We start from the raw sequence: 12,451 nt of genomic DNA, 5'->3' as shown, positions 1-12,451 counted from the left end.
ACTCCCTGAAGAAGAGCCTAATGCTTGGAGTGATGCATTAAAAAAGATGCATTAAAAAAGAACATCCTCACTACCGTCACATAAGAAAAGTTGTTGTAAAGCTAGTTTTTGATACTGTGCTGAAAAAAATGCAGTTGACACTATGAGGATGGGCTGCATGCATAATCAAAAATAACATGATGAATTTCACACAGAAAAAATGGACTTGTTTTTTTTTCTGACACACATGAGATGCACTCTCTATGCAGAGTAAAACAATAGCTGACAGTGGTGTTCCTTGATATTATGTATCTTAGAAAGTGATGCTCCAAAAAGAAACACTATACCAGTAGTTGTTGGAGCTACACCTAACAGATTTCCCTTGACCACCCAGCTATACTTCATAATTGGTTTTAGATAAATAATTGTTAAAGTTTTATATTGTTTTATAGCTCAGCTTTTGAGTTCCTGACTTTGTTAAGGTTGGGTTTTCATTCCCTTTTTGGTTTTGCAATTACCACTATAGCCTGGGAAGTGAGTGAACCAGGTGAATGAACAGGTTTGAACCATGGTTCACTGGTAGGCCTTCAAGCTTTGTACACATAAGACCCTTGATTCAATCCCCAGCAACTCCAGTGGAAATGATCAGGTAACAGGTGATATGAAATACCTCTGCCTGAGACCCTGGAAAGTCACTGCCAATCTGTATAGACATTGCTGACCTTGCTGGATCTATGGTCTAATTCATTATAAGGCAGTTTCATGTGTTTATTCTAGTCAGCGTACACATGCCAAATAACATACCTCATCTGATCACCTCATTAACACCCCACCCATTTAGGGATCAATTTCCCAACAACACTTTGCCTTAAAATATGACAGTTTTTAATGAAAATCTTCCCACCCCAATCATCCACCTGATTCTTTGTAGCTCACCTAACATGGAAAAACTGAGTTGCATGTTTAATTTTCCAAAAGCAAAAAATATTTTAAAAGCATATTGTATGCCTCATTGAAACAATAGATAACATGAGGAAAATTCAACCAGCTCCCTCCCTGATATCAACTCTTCTTTGTTCTTATTCTTATTGCATTGCAAACAGGAGTGAACAGCTGTAGGTCTTCCTACTTCTTCCATTATAAGGGGAAAGTATACATATGTATATACATAATAGATAAATGTCAGACAAATCAAGGAAAAAGTCCATCCCAAAGGACAATGAATGCTAGGATAAAACAGGATATTCTTGGCTCTCTCAGATGATGAGACCTTGCAATTGGGAGATGTTGTGCACTCTAGGCAATTTATCACCTTACAATCAAATAAATCAAATGTATCACCTTACAATCAAATTGTGCCTTGCCATAAAAGAAAGCCATATATCTTCTTTCTCCTGATTATGTAGACATTTCTCTGCCTTTGCCATGGCTTCCCTTTATTCTTGGCATTTTGCCTCCCCCCCCCCCTCCCTGCTTCTTTCCATTGCTGGAGACCTTGATAAGATGGGGGTGTTTTTTGGAACCATCAAGCAAACTGACTCCTGATAAAATACCATGAAAAGTTTCTCTTTTCACTGAATACTAAATGATGTATGAACTTAAATACCAGAAATATGTTCAAGACATTAAGCTAATCTCCCCCCCTCCCTTCTTCTTAAAACAGATTGTAGAAAAAGTCACTTTCTTGAAACACCTGAGTATATTTTACTAAACATATTTGCATCTCCTCCTCATGTTAAACTGTCTTATACATTTTTTCCAACTCTTCCCAAAAAAGACTAGGAGCGTGTACACGGGCTGATTTCCCTCTCTCCATTTTACTTTGCAGTGTTCGTATGAGATAGGTTGGATTGTGAGTGGCCCTATGTCATTCAGTGAGCTTCATGGTGGAGTGGGAGGTTTGAACCCATGCCCCCTAGGATCCTGGTCTAATAACTAAACCACTCCATCACACCAGCCTAAAAACAATTCAGCATGATGCGGATTTTTCTGATCTGGTTATGATACTGTAATCAGGATGACTGTATGATGTATTTCTGTCTAGGTTGGTTGAACCCATTCATGTATCCTAAATCAGAATGTGTGGGAAAATGGGCTGGATGACCTTCAATTCATTGTCAGATTTCACATTCTAGAATTGCGTCGCCACAAGAAATTTATGTGACCATTGTCAGCATTCATAGAAGCTGCAATTATCGGCAGGCCATCTATTCCCATGGTGAACAGTAACACAAATAAGGAATCACACAGTGATACAGAATCACTTGAAGGTATAACTTTGCCAGGTTTCCTTCTAGTTGTTTTACACCATACAGCATTTTATGACCTTTTTCTGATAAGAGTTCATTGTTCACCCGATAACATCTAAGCCGCTAAGGTTACAGCATCCGCTAGCAATTACAACTGCAACTAGATATTTTCAGGAATGTTGATTGCAGGAAAAATACTAAAAGGCTAAGCAGTGCCACAGAGAACAAAGCTGAGGATGTGGCAATATAAAAGATGCACAGATCCTAATGATAAGCCTAACGGGGTCCACTGTTGAATCAACTGGTCTATATTTCATGAAGCCAATAATATTACAGTATAGATAGATGCCACTGAAATCTGTCACTTGACAGCTGAGGCAAGAATGAGAGCTCTTTGCCTCTCAGCACTGTGAATGTCACAGCCCACACAAGTATGCCATTCATCCAGGGAGAGGCACCAGCCCATGGAGCAGTAGCAGACAGCAGGAGTTGTAAGCATCAAAATTTCTTAGGATGATTCTCCAGCTGCCAATCTGCAGATCAAATGCCCAGGTACAACCAGAAATAGGAATGCAAAAAGTGTAAGATAAGATCATAGAATCATAGAGTTGGAAGGGGCCATACAGGCCATCTAGTCCAACCCCCTACTCAACGCAGGATCAGCCCAAAGCATCCAAGAAAAGTGTGCATCCAATCTTTGCTTGAAGACTGCCAGTGAGGGGGAGTTCACCACCTCCTTAGGCAGCCTATTCCACTGCTGAACTACTCTGACTGTGAATTTTTTCCCCCTGATATCTAGCCTATATCGTTGTACTTGGTTTAAACCCATTACTGCGTGTCCTTTCCTCTGCAGCCAATAGGAACAGCATCCTGCCCTTCTCCAAATGACAACCTTTCAAAGAGGGCTATCATGTCCCCTCTCAACCTCCTTTTCTCCAGGCTGAACATTCCCAAGTCCCTCAACCTATCTTCATAGGGCTTGGTCCCTTGGCCCCAGATCATCCTTGTCGCTCTCCTCTGTACCCTTTCAATTTTATCTACTTCCTTCTTGAAGTGGGGCATCCAGAACTGCACACAGTACTCCAGGTGTGGTCTGACCAGTGCCATATACAATGGGACTATGACATCTTGTGATTTTGATGTGATGCCCCTGTTGATACAGCCCAAAATGGCATTCGCCTTTTTTACAGCTGCATCTCACTGCCTGCTCATGTTTAGTTTACAATCCACAAGTATTCCAAGGTCTCGTTCACACACAGTGTTACCTAGAAGTGTATCCCCCATCCAGTAGGCATGCTTTTCATTTTCCTGACCCTGATGCACTTTACACTTATCTTTATTAAATTGCATCTTGTTCTCATTTGCCCATTTTTCCATTGTGTTCAGTTTGTTATCGATCACTCACTGGTTAAAATCAAACCATAACACCAAAAACCTAGCATCATTTATGTTAAGTGACAATTTTCAGTCACCTTGGTTAAAAGCTGCGAGGCTCAAAATAGCACAACTTGGGTTGGCTTGCAGGAGGGCATTTTGGGCTGGAATAAGATGTGACACACAGTTATCGGCTATAAGCATGGCCACAGCTTTATTACCTCCCTGCGGGAGGGTTGGCACAGCATGGGAGAGGGAGCCTCACCTAGCAGTCAGTGGACTGCCCCAAAACCTGTGGCTTCCCAAGGCACCCTGGGGATCCGTACCATTCCCAGCCAGGAGAGTAGACCCCTTTGCCTACTGAAGTCTGTCCTACAGGAGGCGACCTATGTGCCCACCTGCTTTAGCTGCTCCCTAGGCCACTTGGCAATGAGCCCCTGGCCTCCCAGCTGCTGGGTAAGCCATGCTTGTTTATATGCCAACTCGTATTGAGGCCCTGAACCCCATGGAGTCTGATCACCCACTAGACTCCCTGCCAAAAGGCTCCATCCCATGCAAAACCACAGCTGTGATGAAATATTAACCATGAAACATCCACCACAGATACCGTCTGGAGGCTGTTTGCATACCACATAGGGTGGGAGGGCGGGAAGCTGCTCCATGGTGTCCTGGACCCATGTGCGTGGCACCTTTATAGGCTTTGTGGGTCCCGCCTGTCTCTTTACGCTGTGTGTGCTGTGTTAGCGCAGTATGCATGCTGCACAGAGAGGAGGGCGGTTATGTCTGCCTCAAGCCTGCCCTCTGCCATGTCAACCAGTAGCCCAGGTGATTCCTTGCTGTGCATTATTAGAACAACTGTTACTCCACTTACATCACGATCAAGCTAAGTCCATTCTTAAGCAAAGGCCTGCGGACATTAGCCAGCATCAGGACCTTGATAGAATCTTAGACTTCCTGCTTTCAAATAAGATTAGATCCAGGCCCATCTCAGCTCCATACCTGGCTACTCCAGAAATCAACAAACAGAGGAGGGCCTTCGCTCAGGCCAGATGCTCCACACTGCCCACAACTGTCCTGGAAGAAAAATCCCCTTTTCAAAGAGATTTTGTCCCTTTGTTTAAGACCAGTTAGAAACAAGCTTTTTGCTACACTGTCCCATCTATAATGCCATAAGAACCAGTCTAATCCACCCAACATTAGACCAGTATCAGAGTCTCCCTTTAAAGGATATAGTTAAGATTTTTTTCATTGAAGAAAACTGTCAAATAACTTTACACACTGCAAAATTTCGTGCACCTGTCATTAAGCTGTATGGTATTTATATAAAACGGAAAGTTTCCTCTTTAACGGAATAAGATACGGACTCAATATTTAGCCAATGCTGTTTCAATAATGAGGTCCATTCCACACAACCTAACTGTAGCTGGAGTTTTACAGTTTGTAAATGCTACTTTTTAAACAATCCACATGACGTCGTACACAAGCCACAACACTCCAGCAATATTCGCTTTTTTATAGCACTTCGGGGAGAATTGTAAAAAGTGGATTCCCCCTTTAAAAAGCCCTTGACTCCTGAGAACAACCTGCAACACATCAGCAAAATACAAGTGCGTTCTCAAAATAGCATTAGGAAGAAGGTCCTAACGTCCCCAAGAAGGTCTTAATGCCCTCCATTCCCGCCCCCAAGTTTCTGGGAGATGGGAATGCCTTTTTTCCCTACAAACCTTATAGAGCAATGAACAAGCGAGCACGCTATTCGTTAGACAGAAAGTTTTAAACTTTCAAAGTGAGCATCATAATGTCACAGAGTCCCTTGCTCACCATGTGCCTGGAATGTTGCTCTGCTTGCACTAACATGCATTGTATGTTTTTTTTTTTTTCTTGGAGATGCATGTCAACGATTATATGCATGTCTGCCAGCAGGCTGTATTAATTAGCATGGATGGAGAAACTGTGAAAGCTCCCTCAGCAGGCTTTTTTCCATCTCCAGTGAATACCTCCCTCCTGTTTTAGCCTTGTGTAAAAAGCCATTTGGGGGGGGGGAATTACAATGAAATACAGTTCCACGTGAAGCAAAGAAGCAATGAATTAACACATATTCATTGCCACACGTGTTTTCGGATTTTTTAAAAAATAAAATTTAACCAGAAAGGGGTATTATGGAGCCACGAGGGAGATCCGTTTGATTGGCTCTCCATTTTGATTGATGGGCTGAGGCAGGCAGAAGGACCACAAATTTAGAGCGCCTTGTTTGCAATTCCTGCAAAACCAGAAACATGTGCATTACCAAAAAAGTACAACGGGTGCATGAATAATGCACTACAATTTGCACTGTGCGAAATGTCAAAATTCCACTACAAATTGTAGAGATTCGGTCTGCCGCAGACATCCAGCAACAATGGCAGATGTGCAGAATGGACCTGAGTTTTAACCCTGACATGTTTTATATATTTTTTATTTTAAACACCCCTCCTGTGTTTTTGTATTCATTTGATATTTTATTTGTGCGTTTGAACTTTGGTCTGAATGACTGTAAATAAAAATTCTTGTTGTTGTTGCCAGCGGGAGGACTGCCACCCTAACAGGAGACCTGCCAATGTTAAGTCTTGGAGAAATCTAGGGTTCCCATCAGGCTGCATGAGAACATGCATGTGCAAAATGTTGCTGACTGTTTTGTACTGTAACCAATCAAACAGGTTTAAGCAGCTCACAAAAAGCATGGTTAAGAGTGGTGGCTTCTAATCTGGTGAGCCAGGTTTGATTCCTCCACATGCAACCAGCTGAGTGACGTTGGGCTCATAAAAACAAGACGGAGCTGTTCTCACAGAACAGAGCTGTCAGAGCTTTCTCAGCTCCACCTACCTCGCAGAGTATCTCCTGTGGGGAAAGAAAGGGGAGGTGATTGTAAGCTGCTTTGGGACTCCTTCAGGTATTGAAAAGTGGAGTATAGAAACCATCTCTTCTTTTTCTGCTTCAATGAATATTCAGCTGCCTGGCTATAATGGCATGCAGAAAAGGAACCAGAATGCTGGGAGCTCAGCACATATGAATAAATCCACCAGAATTCAAAATTGCATTATTGTCCTGATGTATGCATATCCATCCATAAAATCTCATTAAGTCTTTCTGGAATTAAATACCAGCAACAGCTAATCTTAAATAGCAATTGTCTCAAGGGAAGACTTATATTAAATCCATTAAGAAATAATCCCCCAGTTCCTTCCCAAGATTTCATAACCTTTATCAAACACATCTGTAGACCATAAGTATTTATATGAATCTTTTTGATGATCCAAATTTCCCATATACTTATGGGACAGAATATCCTAATCATTGTAGTTGGAGATCACTTGTAATTCCAGGAGATATTCAGTCTTTACCAGGAGGTTAGCAACCGGAGTAGTTTACTCTATTTGAGCAGTGGTTAGAATGACAGTGTGATAGGCAGTAAATGTTTAATGCGGTAACCTGGTCTGAAAACCTTGAATGATAGGGGACACAAATTGAATTCTTCAGCTGAGAGAATCAATTAGGAGTGACAGTTAAGAGCTGACAGTTGAATGAAAAGAAAGGCTAGGAGACACTGAGAGGATCAAGAAGGATCCTGAGCTAGGGGAGTGGGAAACAGTCCATCCCTAACAACTCTGAGACAAACAGCTCTTTAAAGCCAGGAGTGATAAGGAAGGATTGAATGTTTGAATATCCCCCCCCCCTTACCAACTGAAGTGTCTGAAAGGCAAAGACACTAATGCTTGTGTACTTAAGCAGAGATTGCCAAGAATTCTGTCTTCACAAGTTTTAAAGATCTGTCTGAATAACAGAAACAGTTACCGTACCTGCATGTGACAAACTATTTGTCATTTATTTGTATACATAGTTATTTCACTCCCCATTTCAGTTCCCCACATAGGTCCTACACCTGTTTCCATCCCAGCTTGGCCATTTCCCCTCAAAGTTATTTTTGAACTACCATCTAGTGTGCCATCATCAAACCAGGACAAAAAGAAGGCTTCTAGTCTCTCCTCTCAGTTTCCTAGACTATCTAAAAATCCACATTCAAATGGCTATGAACCAAAGAAGAAAGAAGAAAAACAGAGGATAAAGAAAAATCCTGTGAGGAAGGGTGTAATTACCACAGACAGTTACTTAGAAGGGTTTCTTCTAAGCTCTTCTAGCAATTCATCTTAGTTATCCCAAGGAGAGTCTCCACTCTAATCCCAACTGCACTCTGCCCTTTTCACTTTGCTAAGGTCGCTTCAGAGGTAGAGTAACCCACATCTCCACTTCTGTGGGCAAATACAAGCAACTGGTGATCCCATTTGCATCACTTTCTAACAACTGAGGCCACAGGAACTATACCTGGGCTGTTATCCCCCTCCTTTCTACACTAATGATAAGAAAGGGCAGAATACCTTGTGTAAGACACGAGAAATGCAGCCCCCCAGATAAACCACCCTCTTTCCTACGAATGGAGTACCAGTGTCCTTGGATTTCTGAATGAGGGAAGATTGTTTCCTTTGATGGAGACAAATGAGCAGGAAGAAGATGGCTATTTTCCCACCTGCCGGGGAGAGGTAAATTTGATCACTGTTTGAATGTTCTGATTTAAGTCCATAAAAGTTTAGAATTAATTCCTCATTACAATCAGCTAAAATGTGCAGGATAAACGTACATGGAAACTCAAGTCCAATTTCAAGATAGGTCAAAGATAAGCCCTCCAGCTAGGAAAGAAAGCATGAAAAGGTGTAGCATGCATTTAAAAGGCACATAAACTAAGTACCGGGTAATGGGGAAAAATTGAGTGAAGTCTGCCGATCAGGGCCACCCGTTCAGAAACAACACAGAATAAAATGTACCCAACACACAATCAATAACCAAAACGCAGCAAAATGCACCCAACATCCACCCAACAAGAAAACTCTTGTTGACTGAAGAGGTCAGGATACTAGCCTCAGCTCGGCCAACCGCATGCCCATTCCTGCACATCATAGCTACACAAAACAACTAATGCAGACATAGTGGCCCCCATCCTGGAGATAATTAACCTCTCCCTTTCAATGGGAGAATTCCCAGAGGGGCTCAAAGAGGCAGTGGTCAGGGCCAATATATGAAGGGGACTGACTTTATATCACCTAAGATAATAATAGAATATATTCTTATAACAGATTATACTCTCATATGTATTAACAATTATTTTGCTAAGAAAGATGGTAAAAACTTCTAGATTAGGATTAATATGTGATGGGAACTGAATATGTATGTTAAAAGAGGATGGCAAACCATATCAGCTGGTCGCTTTTTCTCTTTTACTTTCTGTAAATGCTTTATATAATAACTAGGGGCAAAGCCCGTTGTCTCCAAAAATACAACGGGCGCTAGAGCTTGGCAGTGGGAAGAGGAAGGGGAGGAGTTGTCCAGTCTGTAAGGGCATGGGGTTGAATGTGTGTGTGTTGTGTGGGAGGTTGTGGTGGCGTAGTGGCAAATGAGGGCATGGGTGTGGAGATATGGGTGTCAAGAACCTGTGGTGTGGAATGTTCGTTGATTGTGGGAGAGGACTGACCTTTGGGAATTGTGGCATAGTGGTTACAGATGAGCTTTCCAGAGCCATGTCCTCAGATATGTGAAGGGAAAATCAGACTGGAGACTCTTCTTAGGGGAAGATTACATGGCAACCAATTCCCCCCAGTTCTGCATCATTTCCCTTCTTGTGTGAATTAGGCCACATTCACCGAAATGCCCCTCTGCCCTAATACACATAGGGTAGTCATAGTACACAGGTGTCCACCCTGTTCCTTCTGTCTCCCATATTTTCACTGTTGGTAAAATGTTATGTGCCCACATGCTTCTTTCATGGTTGCTCCTTAGAAGAACGGATTTTTGTACCCTATTGCTTATTACCCAAAGGAGTCTCAAAGCGGTTTACAAACACCTTTTCCATTTGTCTCTCCACAATAGTCAACCTGTGAGGTATGTAGGGTTGTGAGAGATCTGAGAGAACTGGGAATGAGCCGCAGTGACCCAGCAGGCCTCAGGTATCTCAAAGCATTTTCCAATCGTCTTCCCCTTCTCTACCCATAGCAGACTCCCCATGAGGGAGGTGGGGTAGCGAGCCTCACAGGGAAGCTGGCAACCCTAAGAGGAAGACTGTCTGTGCACAGCAGTCTTGACCTTAGTAAGGTTTTTAATACTGTTCTTTTATTTGCCAGGCCAAGGTTATTTGCCAGTTACTATTTCAGTTATGATGTGTCTCCAGACATTTACTTGTTCTCTATTTAGTTTTAGGCTGTGAATATTTATTTAGATCTTCCTGCACTTTCCAGACTCACAGGACTGATGCTGGTCTGCCTGTCTGCGCCCCAGAATACAAACAGTTGCGGATAAGGGCTGGCCATAGCCCATAGCCCAGGAGGGACACTCCTGCACCACTCCCTCCCAACTGCAGGCAAAAATGGCTCATTTGAAGGCTGTACTCTGAGGCATTGTACGATTTTGAAGTCCTACCTCCAAACCTCCAGGAATATTTCCAACCCAGGGGTAGCCAACCTCCAGATGGGGCCTGGAGAGCTCCTGGAATTACAGCTCACCTGCAGAGTATAAAGATCAGCTCCCCAGGCACAAAGGGCTACTTTGGACAGGGTTGTGGTAGAGAAGAAACATTTAAGGCTTCCCACACAGGTTGTTGTTGAATTGAAAGACTTGAGGCCTACTGCACAGGGTTGTTGTGCAGATGAAACCGGAGACAAAAGAGCCAGCTTCCTCTGCAGAATAACGCTGTGTAGGGGCCTCAAATCTGCAGAGAGGTGCAAAGAAGAAATACACATGGCTTGGCTGTGTCTAACCCCCGGCCAGAGCAGTATTTTAAGTGAGAAGGGGATTTTCTGTCACCTCCCTGTCAGGAAACTGTTTGGCAGAAGGGGAAAGTCCCCCCCCCTCAAAAGGAAGGCCCTCAGGCTCTTGGAAAGGCCTCCTCCCCTCAGTCAGGGCCTGTCAGAGGCTCCTTCGCAGCAGGCCTGGAGGGGGGAAGGGGGAGCACTCTGCAGCCTCCTGCCAGCTCTGTCAGGGCTCTGAGGCAATTTGCAGTTGGACTTGACAGTTAGGACAGCCTTGGGGCGAAAAGGGCTGGCGCAGCCTCTGTTCTCATCCCCCTTGGCAGCCCTGCTGACCTCCTCTCCCTTTGGTGGTCAGGAGCAGACTGGCAGCCAGACTGGGCTGGGTGAATGGAATTTTGGTCTGTCCTGGTGAGGGGCCAATAGGAAGGCACTTTGCGCGCCTCCCCATTGGCTGCTTGGCCCTGGATGAACACTCGGAGGGCCCAATCAGGAGCCGCTTCGCGGCTCCTGATTGGGCCCTCTGAGTTTTTATCCTGGACAGGGCCCGCCCTAACTCCTCCCCAGGTGGCCTTACTCTTTTATTTAATAGGACCCTGTCCTATTTAAAGATAAATAATAAAATTATTTTTAAAAAAGAAAGCTTTACTGAAATCCAGATAAACTATGTCCACGACATTTCCCTGTCTCCAAAACAATTATGTCACCTTGCTCAAGAATGGTACATTGGAGACAGGTCAGTAGTTATAGGGATTTCCTAGTTTGAGAGCAGCCTTCCATAGGACATACCTCCACCTCTTTCAAAGGGGTTACCAATTCCTCTCTCCAAAAGTCATTAACTATGTCTTGGACTTACCCCCCCTCTCTATATGTTCAGAACCTATGATAGTCACTATTTTATAGGCAGACTTTACCACTGCCAATGCTCTTTTAAACCACCATTGTTCTGTTTCCTTTCCAATGCTGCTATCTGCTGCATAATCTCCTTCCCTGCTGGAGGCTCCTTTTGTGTGAGGCAATTCTAATAATTGAGCTTCTAATAACAATTTTAAAAGCCTCCCATGCAGTTATTAAAGGCCCTACTGTGATGATATTAGATCTAAAGTAATCCTCAATATCTCTTCTTTAATAGTTTGATCCAAAAGTAACAGATTATCTAGGTGGCAACACCTTGACTGACCTAAATTTCAATTCACTTATACTGCAATGGTCTGATGTATGACTACCCCCAATGTCTGATGGAGTAGCTTTAATCAAGATCACACAGAGAGACAAATCCAGGCTGGAGTATGAATCATAATGATTTGAATATATAGTTTTTCAGTGTAGTATTCAAATACCTCCAACCATTTGCAAAATGCCATGTTTTAAGTTGTGGTATAATATTTGTAATGCTATATCCTTTGTTTGATTTATCCAAAATACAATGCAGTATCATGTTGAAATCTCTGAACATCATTAGTTGTCGTTTCTGAACACTCCCACAATTCTTTACTAACACTTAGAAATAAAATTAGCCCACTATTTGGTACATGCACAGCAGCAATCACAAGAAGTGTTCATCCTTAATATTTGAATACATTTCACCTGCATTTCACTACCCATTGACAAAGCAACTGAGTTTAGTTCCTGTTTGCTTCAAAAATTACAAAGAATAAGAAAGAAAGCTTATCATTGATTTTTCTATGGACAGAACTGAAAATTGCATACTGACATGTATTTTGATGCATACAAGTCATTCACAGTGAAACACTGAAGAATAAGTACAGTATTTGCTGGCATATAAGACTACTTTTTCCCCCTGAAAAATATGCCTCCAAGTGGGGGGGTCGTCCTATATGCCAGGTGCACTTCAGTTGGGATAGACATAGCTGCCCATAGTGGCCCATAGTACTGTAATGTAATGTAACAAACTCTGTATTTTGAGTGGAAATGTTGGGGGGTCGTCTTATAAGCCCAGTCGTCTTATACGTCGGCAAATACGGTACATGGAATAAAAGTAAGTGCTCTGTAACCATAATG

At 42.8% G+C, this 12,451-nt stretch overlaps 1 protein-coding gene across 1 annotated transcript in view; it reads right to left on the bottom strand.

The window, feature by feature from the left end:
- The window catches only part of CNTNAP5 (contactin associated protein family member 5), a 463,918-nt gene that overhangs the window by 320,491 nt on the left and 130,976 nt on the right, over positions 1–12,451 (bottom strand). The gene's annotated exons all lie outside the window — the stretch shown is intronic.

This window comes from Paroedura picta, chromosome 2, assembly GCF_049243985.1.
Source record: "Paroedura picta isolate Pp20150507F chromosome 2, Ppicta_v3.0, whole genome shotgun sequence".
In the NCBI taxonomy this organism is placed as follows: domain Eukaryota; kingdom Metazoa; phylum Chordata; class Lepidosauria; order Squamata; family Gekkonidae; genus Paroedura; species Paroedura picta.
Note: the sequence above shows the minus strand (reverse complement) of the source record. Positions and strands in the feature narration are given on the sequence as shown.